The 18252-nt window shown below is 44.1% G+C and overlaps 1 protein-coding gene across 3 annotated transcripts in view; it reads right to left on the minus strand.

Annotated features, from left to right (window-relative positions):
* KCNJ16 (potassium voltage-gated channel subfamily J member 16) overlaps window positions 1-13277 on the minus strand; it is a 68747-nt gene extending 55470 nt beyond the window's left edge. For 2 of the 3 annotated variants that reach the window (XM_018063909.1, XM_018063908.1), the window contains exon 1: window positions 9777-9962. The gene's annotated coding sequence lies outside the window, so the exon portion shown is untranslated. Of the gene's footprint in view, window positions 1-9776; window positions 9963-13175 lie in introns of those variants that run through there. The other variant, XM_018063910.1, reaches the window with a different exon arrangement.

An 18252-nucleotide genomic window follows, 5' to 3' on the forward strand; every position in this document is an offset into this window, starting at 1 on the left:
CCTGCCCTCCTGGGCCTCCCCCACCCATCCCACCACTCCGTCACAGGGCTGGTCTGTATTCTAAACGGCAGCTGTCAGGGGTGGTGGGTTTGGATTGTATCAGTTTAGCGAATCTGGGGCCACACATTCCAGAGCTGAATTTCCTGCATCGTTTCAGGTTATCGTGGGCCACAGGAAACATTCTGCTTGAAGTCTGTAAGGCAAAAGGAAGCCAGGCAGGCATTCCCTTTTTCTTTACATTGAAACACGAGTATTTGAACTATGTCCACTGTGACACTTCCCTCAATTTCCCAGCAAAGTTGATTTTTCTGCCCTAGTGCTCCTTGGAAAGGCTTTGTTTTTGTCTTTCCCAATGGCAAAGAGCTGATGGGCTTATTCTGGTATACCCTAGTGCCCAGTGGAATGAGTACCGCACACCCACTTGGAAGAACAGAGATACTGTTTGTTCAACCTGCGAAGCCAAAGAGTAAAAGATGCTCTGTCTCCTGACTGGCGGTGGGGTCACGCTCATGCTGATGCCTGCAGTGACCAGACCCAGGCAGAGTTATCACTGTTCCACTCTGTGCGTAATTAACACAGTCACTTTTCCCCACATAAAACTCCAGGCGCGACTGCAGAGGCAGGGTCCACTCTGCCCACAAAGAACGGGAACGGGGTGACACAGATGTTTAGGAAAAGCCCACACGGAATATCCCGCTGCAGCACCAGAAGGCGTAGACCAAAGTGTTCTGAGCCCTGCTGTGAGCAGAAATCACAGCATGTTTTGCTTCTGTCGGGTTTGGTTTGGGGCGGCTTGTTTATGGTTTCCCTTCAGATTCAGATTTGTTTCTCTGACTGTTTCTTTAGCTTTTAAACTTCTGGTGTAAACGCTGTAATCTTATCTCCAACTCAATATTGTTATCTGATACAGTTAAATAAAAATTTTAGTCATAAGGAAGTGCAACGCCTTCCCTTCCCACAAAGCCTAAATTTAAATATGTGCAGCTCATAAGTCTTAGGTCATCTGCTCAAATTAGCCACACTACTTTCTCCCTGAGTGTTCTCCAACCACCCACAAGCTGACTCAGTCCTGACCTGAACAAAAGGACCAGGCTTCTCGGTGTGGCAATCCTGGTGTGTCACACACAGCCTCTAAGACTCCGGCATCTTCTCAAATTTTAATTGCATGTCCAGGGAAAGATTTTCTTGTGCCGTCTATAAATAGAACTCAGTGGTACATGATGAGAACGTTAAAGGTCAGTTAATAACCTCATACTTCATCAGGATAGCTCAGTGCGTCTTTCAGGTAAATGCAAGTTGACCAGTCTCATTGGTATTCCCAGCTGGTGCCAGTGGTAAAGAGCCAAAGCAGGAGGCACAAGAGATGCGGGTTTGATCCCTGGAGGAGGGCATGGCAACCCACTCCAGTATTCTTGCCTGGAGAATCCAGTGGAAGAGGAGCCTGGTGGGCCACCGTCCATGGGGTTGCTGAGCTGGACATGACTGAAGTGACTGAGCGTGCACGCGTCAGTCTTAAGGCCTTCTTCAGCAGACTCAAGGCGGCGGCTTCCACACAGAACTTTGAATCAGAGATCTATTGGACATTTTGTAGGCAGGGGGCGGGGGTGATCTGGCCATTAAGCACGTGCCTTGAGGTTGAAAGTGTTAGTCCCTCAGTCGTGTCCGACTCTGCAACCCCATGGATTGCAGCCCGTCAGTCTCCTCTGTCCATGGAATTCTCCAGGCAAGAAAACTCCCTGGAGTGGGTAGCCATTCCCTTCTCCAGGGGATCTCCCCAACCCAGGGATCAAACCCAGGTCTCTTGCATTGCAGACAGATTCTTTACCACTGAGCCACCAGGGAAGCTGGTTACTTTGGATTATTTTCCTAAAGTAGAGACAGAATGTCCTGAAAACTACTGTTTAGGACAATCTCACGTGAAATAAGTACACAGTTGTGAGAAGACTGCCAACTTTGTGGGTGAGGAGCTGTTTTCGTTGGGGGTGAAGGTGGGCAGAGCCCTTTAACCAATCAAGTACCAACCTATCCCATGTATTTAACCTCACAAAAATTCCCCTTTTATAGTGCTTCTCAAAATTGTTCATTAAAAAAACAAAAGCAAAAGAGAAATGAGTATGTGACCCTTATCCCGACTCCTAAAATCCTAGGACATCTGAAAATATAACCCAGAGGCCTGGGCCCAAACTCACAGTATTTCAGTCTTAAGGTTTTTCTTTAAAATACATGCTGCATTACAAAGATAATTTTTTAACCAGGCTTATCAGTTAAATGATTTCCTTCATCTATTCTCTATGAAAAAGCTGAGTTAAATTAATGCTTCAAAGATACACCCTGCTTATCTTGTGGCTCCTCATTGCTCCCGAGATGCTGCTACTCCTGTGGACAGAGTCCTTTGGGGGCAGGACTCACATATACGAAAAATAAACTACACATCGTTGCTGTTTAGCTGCTAAGCTATGTCCGATTCTTTGCGACCCCATGGATGTCGTCTGCCAGGTTCCTCTGTCCGTGGGATTTTTCCAGGCAAGAATACTGGAGTGGGTTGCCACTTCCTTCTTCAGGGATCTTCTCGACCCAAGGATTGAACCGAGTGTCCCGCCTTGGCAGGCGGATTCTTTTCTGCTGAGCCACCAGGGAAGCCCACAAACTACCCGTACTTAGCTATAAAAAAGAATGAAGTAATACCATTTGCAGCATAGAAATGCACCTGGAGATTATGATACTAAGTGAAGTAAACCAGAGAGAAAGAGACAAATATCACATGTTGTCACTTATATGTGCAATCCAATTTTTAAGATGATGCAAATGAACTTATTTATGAAACAGAAACAGACTTACAGATATTAAAAACAAACTTACAGGTATAGAAGTGGAAACATGGGTTGGGGGGGGAGGCAGTAAATCAGAAGCCTGAGATGGCCATCCACACACTGCTCTCTACACGGCTATGTATAGATAACCAACAAGGACCTACTGTACAGCTCAAGAAACTCTACTCAGCGTCCTGTGATGACCTACATGGGAAAAGAATCTGAAGAAGAAGGAATACATGTATCTGTGTAACTAAATCACTCTGCTGTCCACCTGAAACCAACACAACATTGTGAATCAACTCTGCTCCAATAATTTTTTATAAAAAGAAAATTAGACTGCACAAAAATCTAGGAGATAATATACAATAGCTGAAATACATGGTAGGGAAAATGAAGTTAATGGAAAAAGAGACAATGCCATTAGGAGGCTGGGGTGTCTCTTAAATAAAGTACATTTGTTCTTTGTCTCAATTAAAAGAAAAAGAAATGTTTGTCTTCATCTAGATTGCCTTATTGAAAAATTGTGGCCCTGAAAGTGCTGTGCCGAATACTGGATGCTTCTATACACAAATGATGGCATTGTTAGGCATATCCATTTTGTGGAATTTTAAAAGCATAACAAGTAAAATGTAGTTAATTTCCTTTTATAGAAACTAAAGCTGCAAACTTAGAATGTCTGATAGCTACATGGGAAAATACAAGCCTGGTGAAGACTCCCTGTGCTCCTGGGAGGGACGATGTCCTGTGCCAGTCTGGCCAGGCCACGGCTCCCAGTTTGGCCAAACACCCTCTGGATGTTGTTGTGAATGTGTTCGCTAGGTGTGGTTCACCTTTCCAATCTGTAGACTTTGAGCAACCAGATGGCCTTCCACAGTGAGGCTGGGCTTTGTCTCATCAGGTGAAGACGTTAAGAGTAAACAGTGAGGTTTCCAAAGAAGCAACAGAAGAAATTCTGCCTTGAGGCTGCCACACAGTCCACCAGACCAGCTGCCTGCTGCTCTGCCCTGAGAATTTGGGACTCAGGACTGAAATATTAACTCTCAATTCCCAGAGTGCCAGCCCACCTTACAGATTTCAGACTTGCCAGCCCTCACAGTCATATGACCCCAAACTTGCATTAAATTTCTTCCTACATCTCCCTCTCTCTCTCTTTATATGTATATATGTGTGTGTGTGTGTGTGTGCGTGTGTGTGCGTGTGTGTGTGTGTATCATATCGGTTCTATTTTTTTTGGATAACCCTTATACAGTTACCAAACTATAGTGGAAAGAAAGCAATAATTCTAAGATAATTGTCAGACTAAGCTCAGGAAAAAAAGTCTTGTAAAAGAGTTCATAGAGAAAACAGTATTCCAGCACACAGAAGTTCTGAATTCCAAAAGCATACCCAGGACAAGAGCTACAGGCCACTCATTGGTCTATCACCGTATTGCTTCCATGAAAAAAAGTTCAATTCGTTAATGTGCTAATTGTATCTTATATTATCGTGGTACTAGGTCATTGAATTACCCTTAATTATTTACAGATCTGCCTTCTTCTGCCAGACTGAGGATAGGGACCAGGTCTTTGTCATCTTGATACCAGACCCAGTAAATGATTATTGATTGCATGGGAACATGGTTCTAATTTAAGATAGAATAGAATGAAAAATGAAAATTCATCATGATAAAATATGGTTTTGGTCATGTTTGCTGGAACATAGTTTTTTTTTTTTTAAAAAAAGAAAAACTGAATATTTCTTTTTGAGTTAAAAGAATAAATCTTATGGACAATAATCTAAAGCCCTGCAACCATTTGAAGTCTTTAAAATTATACTCACAGAGTTTAAATAAAATCAGAACTTGAGGTGATATTTCTCGACATTGTTAAGCGAAAAATCATCTTCTTTATGTGGAACTTTTGGGTAAACCTATTCTGGGGGCTGGCTGTTTCTTGCTCAGATTATTGACTTTTTTTTCAGTTTTCCCTTGCATCTGTGGACAGTTTCAAGTCTATTTTTGAAAGACCATGAATATGGAGCCAGAGAAATCTTTAAAAGTCAAAGCCTCTTTAAATTACTATATGCATGGTGCATCTGAATCCTTGATCTTAGAGTAGAAAGCCCCTGGAAGGACAGGAGGAAAAGAATTGATTCCATCTCCTTTACTGAAAAACAGCTACAAGAAAAGTCAAGTCATCCACTCATCCACCCCGTATGTGTAAACAGCTCCAAACTCAAGGGTGCACACACCTAAAAATGATGAAAAAGACTTCTGCTCTGACGCTGGCTTCCTAGGAAAGCAGGATGCAGATGAGCATGCAGAGGGGTCCTCCAGTGCGATCATTACACGGTCCAGACAAGCCTTTCTTTCCCCCAAAGCGGAGCTCTTTGGCCTAGAAACTTGAATTGGAAACAAACTTATTGCTCAGTCGCTAAATTGTGTCTGACTCTTGCGACCCCATGGACTGCAACACGCTAGACTTCCCTGTCCATCACCATCTCCTGGAGTACACTCAAATGCATGCCCATTGAGTCAGTGATGCCATCCAAGCATCTCATCGCCTTCGTCCCCTTCTCCTCCTGCCTTCAATCTTTCCCAGCATCAGGGTCTTTTCCAGTGAGTTGGCTCTCTGCGACAGGTGGCCAAAGTATTAGGGCTTCAGAAGCTTCAGTGTCACTCCTTCCAGTGAATACTCAGGGTTGGTTTGCTCGCTTCCTTGCTTACTAAGTCACTTCAGTCGTGTCCGACTCTGTGCGACCCTATAGGCGGCAGCCCACCAGGCTCCCCCGTCCCTGGGGTTCTCCAGGCAAGAACACTGGAGTGGGGTGCCATTTCCTTCTCCAATGCAGGAAAGTGAAAAGTGAAAGTGAAGCCGTTCAGTTGTCTGACTCTTCACGACCCATGGACTGCAGCCCACCAGGCTCCTCCATCCATGGGATTTTCCAGGCAAGAGGACTGGAGTGGGGTGCCATTGCCTTCTCCGAGGGTTGGTTTACTCCCCAAGAAATCTACAATTGCCTTGTAGTTTCCCAGCTGTTGGCAACAGCTGGCATGAGTTTCTGTTGATGAGACGGGGCGGTCCTTGCGAGTCTCAGTTGGTGAGCACGGTGTCAGTCTCCGTCCGTCAGGCTGCAGGAAGCAGGGCTTCAGCCGCCCTGACTGCCACCCTGTATTTTGCTCAGCACCATCGCCCACCTGTCATGCACAGTATTCTTGCTCCCTGTCTAACTGCTGGAATCTATACCTACCCTGGCCTTTTATAAGATCTCAGACAAGAAAATCTCAGCCATATCTCGCTTGTAGAATCCGCTCCGTCTTGGAAAACAATCCTGGCACATAGATGATTTTCCCCTAGGACCCCTCTTCTCTTCGTGACTTTACTTCAGCCACACTGGTCTTGTTGCTTCTCAAACAGGCTCAGCACGTCAGAGCTTGCACAGGCCTGCTCTGCTCCAAGGTATCCGCCTGCTCGATTCCTCACCACCTCGAGTTCTTTGACCAAACATCACCTCCTCAGTGAAGCTCTCCTGGGCTGTCCTACTTAAACATGTAAACCTGTGGCAAGCAGCTTTGGCGCTGGCCGCCTGTGACCCCTGCCTCCTTCAGGCTTTTGTGAAATCCCTCCCCTTGAGGGCTGGCTGGAAGAAGTGACTCATTCAATAGAACGTGGCCAAGCTGAGGGGCTGTCACGTCCAAGATGAGGCTGGAGAAAGCCTCTGTCTTCTGTCTTGCTTACTCCCTTTCTTGAGTTAATGGAAAGCAGCTGCCATGCTGGGCGCTGTTTTATGGAGAGGCCCAAATGGCAAGGAACTGGAGGAGGACTCGAGCCAACAAGCCATAGAGACTGAGCCCCCTGGCGACTGCCCCAGAGGAGCCAAGTTCTGCCAGGCTTGGAGGAGAACCCTGCTTGGGCAAGGCTGGCAACGCCTGCGGTCCCACTGGACTCTGACTGCAGCAAGGGAGACGCTGGTCCCAAGGACCCAGATAAACTGGCTTCCTGACCAACACCAACACTGAGATAACAAATGCTTGTTGTTCTAAAATAACTAACACAATATCTACTCTTCCAGCCCCGCACCTGATTTCTTTCTTTATTACTTTTTCTTCTTTAAGACATCACCATTAATGTTCAATGTATTTCACTTATTGACCATCTTCCCAGACATCTACTAAAATATGAGACTTCTGAAGGCAGAAACTTTTGTCTTTTTCTTTTCATCAGTATACGTTTGAAGTCTAATCACTGCCTGGCTCAGAGTAGTTAATCAACAAATATTTGTTAAATACATGAAGTATTATATCACTCAATGGCAAACTGTTTTTCCTACATTCCTAAGGAAATGGCTTCATTGCAACAAGCAATTTCCCACTGAACCCTCATTCTTTCACATGTTTTTATATTTAGTAAATATTTGTTGAGAGGATCAATCAATGAATAAATTACAGAAAATTGGATTTATTTTGTAAGTGCAGTAACAATCCAGTCAGGGAAATGATCAGATGACCCGTTTATTTCCATGTCACTGTCTTACAGAGGTGAAGAATTTGAGACTGTGGTGGCAAGAAAAACATTAGAATTCTAGAGTTTTCATTTTTCTCACAAAATGTATGTCATTGTCTTCTTTAGGACATTAACTTATTTATTTCCCATTATCCAAAACAATGATACTAGCAGGAAAGACAAACAGCAAGATGCCCCCCATTCTGGAAGAAATGCATTTATGAATGTGACATAAATGCCCGGAAAAGAACAGTGTCAGTCATCACCTTATGAAAAGAATCGCGTAGATTCTTGAGGGTTAAGGTTTCCGCTACGTAGAGGGATGGAGGCGCGATGACAGGTAGCCCACCAATTTGTTGAAACTGATATCCGTGGAGAAAACATCACTCACTCATCCGTTGCAGAGCGGGTACCAGTCGCCCATGCGCGTCCTCAGCCACTCTACAGACAGTGGCCTCATGCAGGATATCTTTAGAGACAGTTCCTCTTTGCAGTTGCATCAGCCTAATGGCTGTGGGCAACATCACACTAGGAAAAGGTAGGAGGTCATCTGGTAATGAGAAGCACGTGTATCTTGGAATTCGGACAGGAGTGAGTTTGAATCTGAGACCTGAAGAAGTTACATGGCTCTCCCCAGATTACACAGCTAGAGTGGAAAACCTAGATCTCCATCTATAAAACGAAGACAGTAGATCCTTCCAAATTTGAAGTGAAGAGCCAATGAATATAGCGTTTAATCACCCAGAACATAGTAAGCATGTGAATGCCCATTTCCCCATGCTGCCATAGAAATATTTATAGTCCATGTGATGCCCGAAATAGCGACATTTTCCATCTACTGTTCCTAAAGTTAGATTTGAGGCCACTTTTCCTAGAAAAAGAAAGTAACATAAGGTGCTCTAGGACAAATTCATGGGGTATAAAAGCTAAACTGTCCGCTAAGTGATAGCTTTTACAAATTCAGAAAAGAAACAATTCAACTAAATCCTTGGATTGTCCTGGTTATAAATATTTACTCTAAGTATTCGTTCTTTATGTAACTATTGTTTTCCCCCAAATTATGCTTTTCACTAATTTCTTTCAGCTAATTTATATCCAAATCTTGATGTGGACTCACCACTCACATGTATAATGGAAAAAAATTAAAAAAAAACCATACTTTTCAATGTCCTTGAAAACTCTTCTTCTTGTGCAATTAAAAATACACTTATTTGGGGAAACGCATTGAAATAGCAACTTGAGGGCCCCTCCCACTTCAGTCTTTCTGTCCAGTTTCAGATGTTGCCATGGTCTTATTTTGCATGGGACTAATGTCTTGGATTTATCGCAGGTGCTCACGTGTTCTAAAAAAACACTTAAGGAATTGCATCTGTTAGTTACTCTGGTTTTCTAACTGTCTCTGTCTCTCTTTCTGTCTCTCCCTTCTTTTTTTGAATTGAATTGAACTCTGGACCCTGTTCACTTTTGTGCTTATTTTTGGCTTAATTTCCGGAACTCTACAGTGGCATTGAACAAAAGAGCTGTGGCATAAGGACTTCAAGTCACTTTGTTGGTTAAAATCTGACCGAGAGCGGTTGGTCTACATTTTCCAAAGTAAAGTGGCAAAAGGGTATCAATATGTTTTTCTTCTTTAAGGGCTGTCTCTTGTAGCTGGAGCGGGTAGATGTTTAGAAGAAACACTCCCGTCCCATTTCCCTAAAAACCTCTCAATTCCTATAACCATATAAGAGTATGATGCAAATGACCAAAATCCATTGGATTTATAAGACAGTTCTTGTTTTCCACTTATACACTTCCATCCAGCAACAAGGGAAACAATTTGATTTTACATGTTAAAAAATTCATGGCGTCCAGAGAGCAAGAATTGACAAGTCCATAGTTTTCTGAATAAATACTCAAAGACAAAAGGTCTCAGATTTTAATGGACAAGAGAAAAAGCTTTAGAGAAATTAAGGTGAACACACAGGAGAAATAGAAATTACAATAGAAACTCTCTATTTAGAAGCTATGTTAAAATCAGTCTAGAGAAGTGGATGTTTTTATATCCTCTCATATAAAAAATAATCAACCTGCTTTCTTGAAGTATTTTCAGGGGATGCTTAAATGTACATTTCATTGGAGCCATATATTCATAAATGTGTACATATATATGGATGCCATGATTTGCTTTTGATAGAACTTATGGAATACTCCATCTGCTATTAAATACAGGATCTGAAGAAGTCACTTTTAGATATCTACATATAAGGTCTCTTTCATAAGCTCTTTATAGACCAATTTGAGACTATGTTTTACCAAAGTTTCATAAGATGCCTACTTAAAGCCCTCACATAGGGAATTAAATTGTCTTAATTGCATCTCATTCCACACTGATCTTGACATCGCTGGGATACAGAGCTTTGCTGCTTTCTGATCAGAGGGCAGCGTGAGCAAATGCAGACTGAATGACTTTGAATAAGGACAAAAACAGAGCCAGGCTTACCTGTGTCCTTTCTCCCAACGGAGGATCTAGGAGCTAGGAACTCACAGCTGGGCAAGAGTGAAAATGTTCTTTAGTTAATAATACCGGCAAGAAAAGCTCCAGGCCCCAAGAACCTGGGTTAACCATTGACACTGGCTTGTTCCTACAGTTCCACCCTGGGAGCATGCATAGGCAGCCCTTGGCATCTTAGGAAGCCGGCGCCAACCGGTCAGCTGAGACCACGGCGGGGCCCCGCCCCTGCACCCCTGGAGGAGGTTCGGGGAGAAGGTCACCCAGGTGTCCCCTGACTCACTGTTCACTTGCTCTGGAACACAAAGGAGGAAGATTTCCTGGGCCAGAATTATGTTCAGCAATGCCTGTAAGTGACTCAAATATTTACAAACAGGGCTATTGGAGGCTCAGTTTTCAGACTCTGAGCAATGCAAAGAAGTTTCTTTTGTCAGAGTTCTTTGCATACATCTGAGCAGGTCAGAGTTGAGACGAGATGCCGATGAAAACGGAGACGGGACAACCTGCAGTGGCTAAGCAGCCACTCGTCCCTTTACTCAGCGTGCTTTCGGTGGTCATCTACCCTGTGCAGCGTGATTCCAAGTGTGGCTTCCCGGGTGCCTCAGTGGGAAAGAATCTGCCTGCAAAACAGGAGATGCAGGTTCGACCTCTGGGTCGGGAGGATCCCCTGGAGAAGGCAATGGCAACCTGCTCCAGTGTTCTTGCCTGGGAAACCCCAAGCACAGAGGGGCCTTGGTGGGCTACAGTCCATGGGGTCGCAAAGAGACACACGCATGGACACATGCTTCCAAAGCAGAGGCATCCACAGTTGAATAGCCTCGAGAAACAGAAGAAAGAGACTGAGGCCGGAGGTTTCTCCTGCCCACAACCTCAAGAGTCAGAGTTTAAAGGACTTCCCAGGTGGCCCCGTGGTTAAGACTTCACCCTCCAGCACAGCAGGTTCAGGCTTCAGCCCTGGCTGGGGAGCTAAGACATGCCTGGTGGCCAGAACAGCAAAACAGCAAACAGAAGCATATTGTAGCAATTCAATAAAGACTTTAAAAACCATCCACAACAATAACAGCAACAAAATCTTTTAAAAAAGTATCAGCGTTTAAGACAGAGATGATAAAGAAAATACAGGCTGTTGTTCAAGTCTAGAACGTACAATCTGATGGTCCCTCTGCCCCAGCAACCAGTCCTCGGGGGTGAGATGAAATTTTGAGGCGGTCACGGGGTCAAGCGGACTGATCGAGAGTCAGAAAATTGAATAATATGGGACGAGCTGGTAGAGTCAAGAGAAAGGTCCCGAAAAGGTAAAAGTCAGCCACAAGAAAGGGAAGAAATAACAATCCCAGCTCTTCAGAACCTGGGGGCGGGAGGCGGAGGGCGGGGCTGTATGCAGAGTGTTGCCAAGGGAGGCTTGTGCTGGCCGGAAACCAGCATTTTTCTTTCCTCGGAAGAGCACTGGTAGGCAGGGGTCTGGAAGCCCTGTCCAGTTTGGTTAACCCTCCAAATTAAAGGGGCTGTGCCTAAGTTCTGACCAGAGTTGCTGTTGGAGTGTTGCTGGGTGTGTGTTTGCATTTTTTTAATTAAAAAAAAATTTTTTAATTAAAAAAATTGGAGTATAGTTGCTTTGCAATGTTGTATCAGTTTCTGCTGTACAGCAAGGTGAGTCAGCTGTGTGCACACATTATCCTCTCCCTCTTAAACCTCCCTCCCCACTCCCCATCCCACCCGTCTAGGTCATCACAGAGCACCCAGTTGAGCTTCCTGGGCTACCCAGCAGCTTCCCGCTTTACACGTGTAAATGCGTGTGTATCAGAGCTACTGTCTCAATTCCTCCCACCCTCTCCTTCCCCTGCTGTGTCTGCAAGCCTATTGTCTGTCTGCGTCTCCTCCTGCCCTGCAAATGGGTTCATCAGAGCCGTCTTGCTAGATTCCATACCTATGCATTAATAGACAACACCTTTTTCTCTTTCTGACTTACTTCACTTTGTATGACAAACTCTAGGTGTTTGCATTTTTAACAGCATGAACACTTGAGGAGGCAGGATTGGATTTCAGTGTTGGGACTCACTTACTGGCTTTGTGACATTGGGAGCCGCTTGACAGCTCTGTATCCCAGTCTCCTCATCTGTAAAGTGGAAATAATAATAATAATAACAATTACAACCGCAGCTCCTACTCAAGCTGGTACTTGGTGTTCCAAGCCTGAGAGCTCTCCATCAGGTTTGGCCATTCTGATAGGAGCGCGTGATCTGCAACCTGTTACACAGTAACCCAGTAGACGAGCTTAAAGCCTTCAAGGGACATATCTTTTTAATCACCCATAAATGTCAGGGAGGCAGTGGACCTGGAGGTGAGCCTTTCTGCCGAGAAATCTGAAGACTGGAGAGATGTCTGCATGCCCACACACATGGAGGCCACTTCCGTTGCGGGGCAGACTGATTGCTTAGTGAATGTTATCAGTTACTCTGCTCTGTTCCTGGACGGGGAGCTGGGATTTTTTTTTATTAGTGGTCCATAGGAAAGGACTGAACAGAACACACACGACTCTCTCTACAAGGACAGTCTCGGGGAAGGTGGCTTTGTCTGGCTGACTGCCGAGGAGATGAGGCAACCGAACATGCACAGCATAGGAAAGACCCTGCAGGAGACGAGGAGGCAAGATGGGGACCTGGACGGGCTCCCGAGCCCGAGTCAGACCATCGCCGCCGCCTCGGCCCTTTGTTTGAAGTAAATTCCCAGAACACCAGGCACGCCCATACTCACATGTAAGCAGAAAAACACTTGCCAAAGCCAAGTAAAATTATCATCTGGATCGGCTTCCCTGTTACATTCTATGCTTCCTAAATCCACCTTAAACGGAAAACTAAACGTCTTGAAGTTCAGCTTTGGGGAACTACAGTCCTCCCAGAAACACAGAGAGAAACTGAGGCAAATTAAAAAAAAAAAAAAGCCTGTTTTAAGATTTGACAAATGACAAGATGATGAAAGGGTTCATTACTCAAGTGGAAGAACGCCGATACCTTCGTCAATAATCTGTACTTTGTTGCTGTCCAGTGATTTTAGTCATGGCCTAAAAAGAAGACAGACTCTAAAAAGAAGATATACCGCACAAATCCTGTACACCATCCAACACTCTAGAGCATAGGATTGAGTTGATCCTACTCTGGCTCTGCCATGGACGAACTATTTTTGTTTGTTCGGCCTTACTTCTGCTTTTGTAAGACCTGGGAGCTAAGAATAGTTTTTACATTTTTAAATGGCAGACAGCAGATTACTAGAGGGGTAATATTTTGTGATGTAAAGTTACATGAAATTCAAACTTCAATATCCATAAAGTTTTTTTTTCTGAAATAGTCCCACTCTTCCATTCATTTACAAGTCATCCATGACCGTACTCACCCTATGGCAGCAGAATTCAGTGACCCTCGGAGTCTCAGCAGAGACCAGGTGGTCCTCAAAACTTCCCATATTTAGCATCTGGCCCTTTGCAGAAAAAAATGTTTGCAGAGCCCTGAGCTAGTTAAACTATGCAATTTGCATTCTTCAAAGATGATATTCCTCTTCCCTGGTTAATGATGAACACATAGTTAACTCCAAGTTAACTGAAATTCTGGAATTTAAAACCTTATCTTTTTTACATCCAACCCAGCAATCATGTTCCTTGGTCTTTACTGAGACCAAGAGTTGAAAACCTAAGTCCACACAAAAACCTGTACACAGAGTATTTATGGAAGTTTTATTCATAAGTGCCAAAACTTAGAAGGAATCAAGACATCCTTCAGTAGGTGAATAAGCAGTGCTACATCCAGACAGTGGAATATTATGCAGTTCTAAAAAGAACGAACTGCCAAGCCCTGGAAATATACAGGGAAACCTTAAATGCATGTTACTAGGTGAAAGAAGGCAATCTGAAAAGCCTGCATAAAGTGTGATTCCAAGTATACAGCATTCCGAAAAAGCTAAAATTATGGAGGTAATAAAAGATCAGGGTTGGTGAGGGGCAGAGGGAGGGAGAGATAAACAGGCAAAGCCCAGAGGGTTTTTGGAGCCGAGAAAATTCTCTGTATGATTTAACAATGATGGATGTATAGCATCATGTGCACCCATGCTAAGTGGCTTCAGTCGTGTCTGATTTTTTGTGACCCCGCACTGTAGCCACCAGGCTCCTCTGTCCATGGGATTCTCCAGGCAAGAATACTGGAGTGGGTTGTCATTTCCTTCTCCAGGGGATCTTTCTGACCTAGAGATTGAACATTGCATTGGCAGGCAGGTTCTTTACCACTGAGCCACTTGGGACGCCCCATATCCTTCCGTGTCTTCCCTCAATGTTCAGTTCAGTTCAGTTCAGTTCAGTCACTCAATCGTGTCCAACTCTTTGCGACCCCATGAATCACAGCACACCAGGCCTCCCTGTCCATCACCAACTCCCAGAGTTCACTCAGACTCATGTGCATCGAGTTGGTGATGCCATCCAGCCATCTCATCCTCGGTCGTCCCCTTCTCCTCCTGCCCCCAATCCCTCCCAGCATCAGAGGCTTTTCCAATGAGTCAACTCTTTGCATGAGGTGGCCAAAGTACTGGAGTTTCAGCTTTAGCATCATTCCTTCCAAAGAACACCCAGGGTTGATCTCCTTCAGAAAGGACTGGTTGGATCTCCTTGCAGAACCTCAATGTTACTGTAAATCTAAAACTGCTCTATAAAATAATCTTTTTTTGAAAGAACATTTTTTCCTTCAAGGTTCCTTTGACTCAGTCTATCCTTGCCTACTGCATTGATTCATAACTTATTTTTAAATGATTCTGAAAAAAAGATAAACTTTTTAAAGGCTTTCTCCCTTTGATCTTTATGTCGCATGTGTCATTTCCTCCACCAAGTGTTACACACTCATGGGTCAGGATTGACTGAAATGTAGCCACTGTTGAATGCAACAGAGTGCCTAGCAGAACACTGCAACACAACAGATACTAAGGCATGAAGGCTTTTTTTTAAAAAGGTAGTAAGTATACCATATTTGGAGACCAAACCGTTTTGAGCTATTGATTGTAGTGTTCTTGGCCCTTTTCTTCAGCTGTCTGACTGAGCTGGCCTATCTTTGTCCATCTCCAAATGGACAAATCTTCAGTGTCTCTGAAAGTCCAAGACTCTCTTGCTGCCTGTTTGAACTCACCCAACATCATAATTACTGGATCCTGCCTGGGTCTTTTTTATCGTCCCAACTCCCAACATCTTCCTTCACTGTGTCTCATTTCCACTTGAAGGACTCTCTGTTTTGCCATGCTCCAAGCCCTACATGATGGGGCTTCCCTTGTGGCTTACTCGGTAAAGCATCTGCCTGCAGAGGAGGAGACCCAGGTTCGATCCCTGGGTGGGGAAGATCCCCTGGAGAAGGAAATGGCAATGCACTCCAGTATCCTTGCCTGGAAAATCTCATGGACAGAGGAGCCTGGTGGGCTGCAGTCCATGGGGTCACAGAGTTGGGCATGACTGAGTAACTGACACTAACAAGCCCTACACGATGAGAGGCAAAGGAAAAAAATAATAATAAAAGGTTAACTCGAACTTGCTTCCTCAAGGTGCAATCCAGTTCAGCATTTTATAAGCTGACACACACTATGGCAGCAAGAGATTTAAACAGGAATGATATAACTGACTATCATTCAGATGAGCGCAATACCTTGAATGAATCATGCTAACAGGTTCTTCTCAGAGCCGGGGAGGGGGAGCAGCAGAACACCTCTGAGACTCTCTCTCAGATATTTAAGTGATATATGTTTACCGTAGACGCTATGAATAAGAATGTGAAACAGCTGATAAAAATGATTCAGCAGCCTCAGTTTCTTTTGGCAAAGTTATTCCCGCTCTTCCCCACTGCTTTTAAGTAAAAAATTGAGATTCAATTATATTCACAGTTTTGAATCTTGCTTTTTAATCACTGTCAAAGAGCTCTCGTCTTAAAGCAAAAAAAATGCATTAGTAACCATGGGATTCCTGACATCCCAGAAAGGCGGGTGAAGAAGACCTGGTGAGACAGGTGCTGGGCTTCTGTTACTCCACAGTCTATCTCCACCCGTGTTTACTGATAGGATTTACTCTGAGCTGTTGGTATCAACTGGAACTGTGCTCTGAGACAGATTTGTAGACTCTCCGGCATGCCATTTGAAGGTGTGCCTAAACACTTGTTCAGTCACTAAACTGTGTCCAGCTCTTTGCGACCTCATGGAGTATAGCACACCAGGCTTCCCCATCCTTCACCATCTCCCAGAGTTGGCTCAAACTCACGTCCATTGAGTCGGTGATGACGTCCAACCATCTCATCCTCTGTCGTCCCCTTCTCCTCCTGCCCTCAATCTTTCCCAGCCTCAGGGTCTTTTCAAATGAATTGGTTCTTTGCATTAGGTGGCCAAAGTATCGGAGCTTCGGCTTCTCTGGAAGAGGTGCTTATCTACCAAAAAGCAGGAGATGGTTAGATAGCAACACGGACTCACTGGACATGGATTTGAGCAAACTCCTGGAGACAGTGGAGGACAGAGGGGCCTGGTGTGCTGTAGTCCATGGGGTCACAAAGAGTCAGACATGACTTAGCTATTCAGCAACAATTCTCCAGGAAGCCTTATGGGATTGGGGGTTGCATTAAAGTTGGTTGATTGGATTTCATAAGATGCCCTTATTCTAAAGACCATACTTCTTTTAGGAACTTTTTATCTCTCCAAGGGAAGACTGAGATAATTACCTGAGTACTTGAAGCCCCAAACTCCTCACTAGCTTCATTGCCTCTTAGATTATCTCATTAGGAAACATTAGAAGGAGAGCCATTTACCTACACAACACCCTCAGCTGTCTTCAATTTTCATAAGGCAACATAACTGTCTCTGCTCTCCTTAAGTCCCCACTTGTATTGTTTCAAGCTACAGAGACAGATTGTCAAAAGGGAGGTCCTCCCAGCCTCCCTCTCCTCCAAGACATATTTTCCTCTAATGCTTTCCTTCCCCCCTAAATAAGAATTAAAAGTGATATTTCTTTTGACAGCTGGTAACTAATCCCACCTTAGCAGGAAAGAGAACAGGAAGCCAGCAAAGGAATTTTCCATTCCTATGTCTCTCTTAATTTTTTTCCACATCAGGTACTTTTCAAAATCTAGACATTTCCCGTGAGTCTGTCTACCTTCTTGTTTTGTCTACGAGAGTCACGTGTTCCTAACTTGCCCTGTGCGGGCTGTGGAGAAGCCTGACGGAGCTGATGCTTGTCTATGGAGGAGGGAGAACTTGAGAGCCTTTGAATCTCCAGAGGGAATAGGACTGAAATGTGATGCCTTTGCTTATGCAAACGGGATTTTTCCTCTTGTAAAGATAAAGTTCAACAGCTAGTCCCACAAACCACAAATCAAAATGCCTCGTGTTGTGAGGAGAGCTACAAGTCTGACTCAAAGTAAGTTTCTGCTCACCCATGCTTTGCTGCCAGACAGCCTTGTCTCCTTGATTCCTTCCTGCCTTCCTCTCCTCCATTTCCTCCTTAAAAAAAAACAAAAACAAAACTAACATTCTGTGTACTTCTCTATGTTCCAGATCTTCCAGAGCGTATGTGACAATAACTGGGTGAGGGAAAAATAATCAACTTGAATTTATTATTCCAAGGAGAAATCCATTTTAGCAGTTTTTAACATAAGGCACAATATTTCAATAGACGATTATTTTAAAAAGGATAAAACCTTAATTTCCTAAAGGCAGTGATTTGTACAGAATGGGAATGAAATACATCTATGTCAGTGTCTTTTCAAATGAATTGATTTAATGAAGGTGATATCTCCTCCAGCCTGTTAGATTCTGTATGGGCGACTAAGAGCATTGCTCTAAAACTGAAGAGAAGGGACTTCCCTGGTGACTTTGCCACGCAGGGGTCCTGGGTTCAGGCCCTCCTGGGGAACTAGAGCCTACACGCTTCATGGTCCAAAAATAAATAAACAAACAAAAAAGAAGAAACAAAAGATGCTGTAAGACAGAAGACAATAAAGAATGGCTTCACAATTTAAAAAATAATAATAACACTGAAGATAACTTTTTTTCCCCTGAAATTTTCCAACTGTGTGTTTTTACCATGGCAATAATCATCAGAATCAAAATGACAGCAACAAGAAATGGTGGTGGTTTAGTTGCTAAGCCGTTTCAGATTCTTTGAGATTCCATGGACTGTAGCCCACCAAGCTCTTCTGTCCATAAGATTTCCCAGGCAAGAATACTGGAGTGGGTTCCCAGTATAGATCCCCAGGGGATTTTCCTGACCCAGGGATTGAACCCAGGTCTCCTACACGGCAGACAGTTTCTTTACCGACTGAGCTGCCAGTCCAATAAGCCCAATAAGAAATGCTTACCGAGCAGAGTCAGGTAGGGGGTACCCTTTTACACTGACTTCCCCGGTAGCGCAGTGGTTAACAACTGCCTGCCAATGCAGGAGACCTGGGTGGGATCCCTGGGTCGGGAA

The sequence above is a fragment of the Capra hircus genome, chromosome 19 (genome assembly GCF_001704415.2).
Source record: "Capra hircus breed San Clemente chromosome 19, ASM170441v1, whole genome shotgun sequence".
Taxonomy (NCBI): domain Eukaryota; kingdom Metazoa; phylum Chordata; class Mammalia; order Artiodactyla; family Bovidae; genus Capra; species Capra hircus.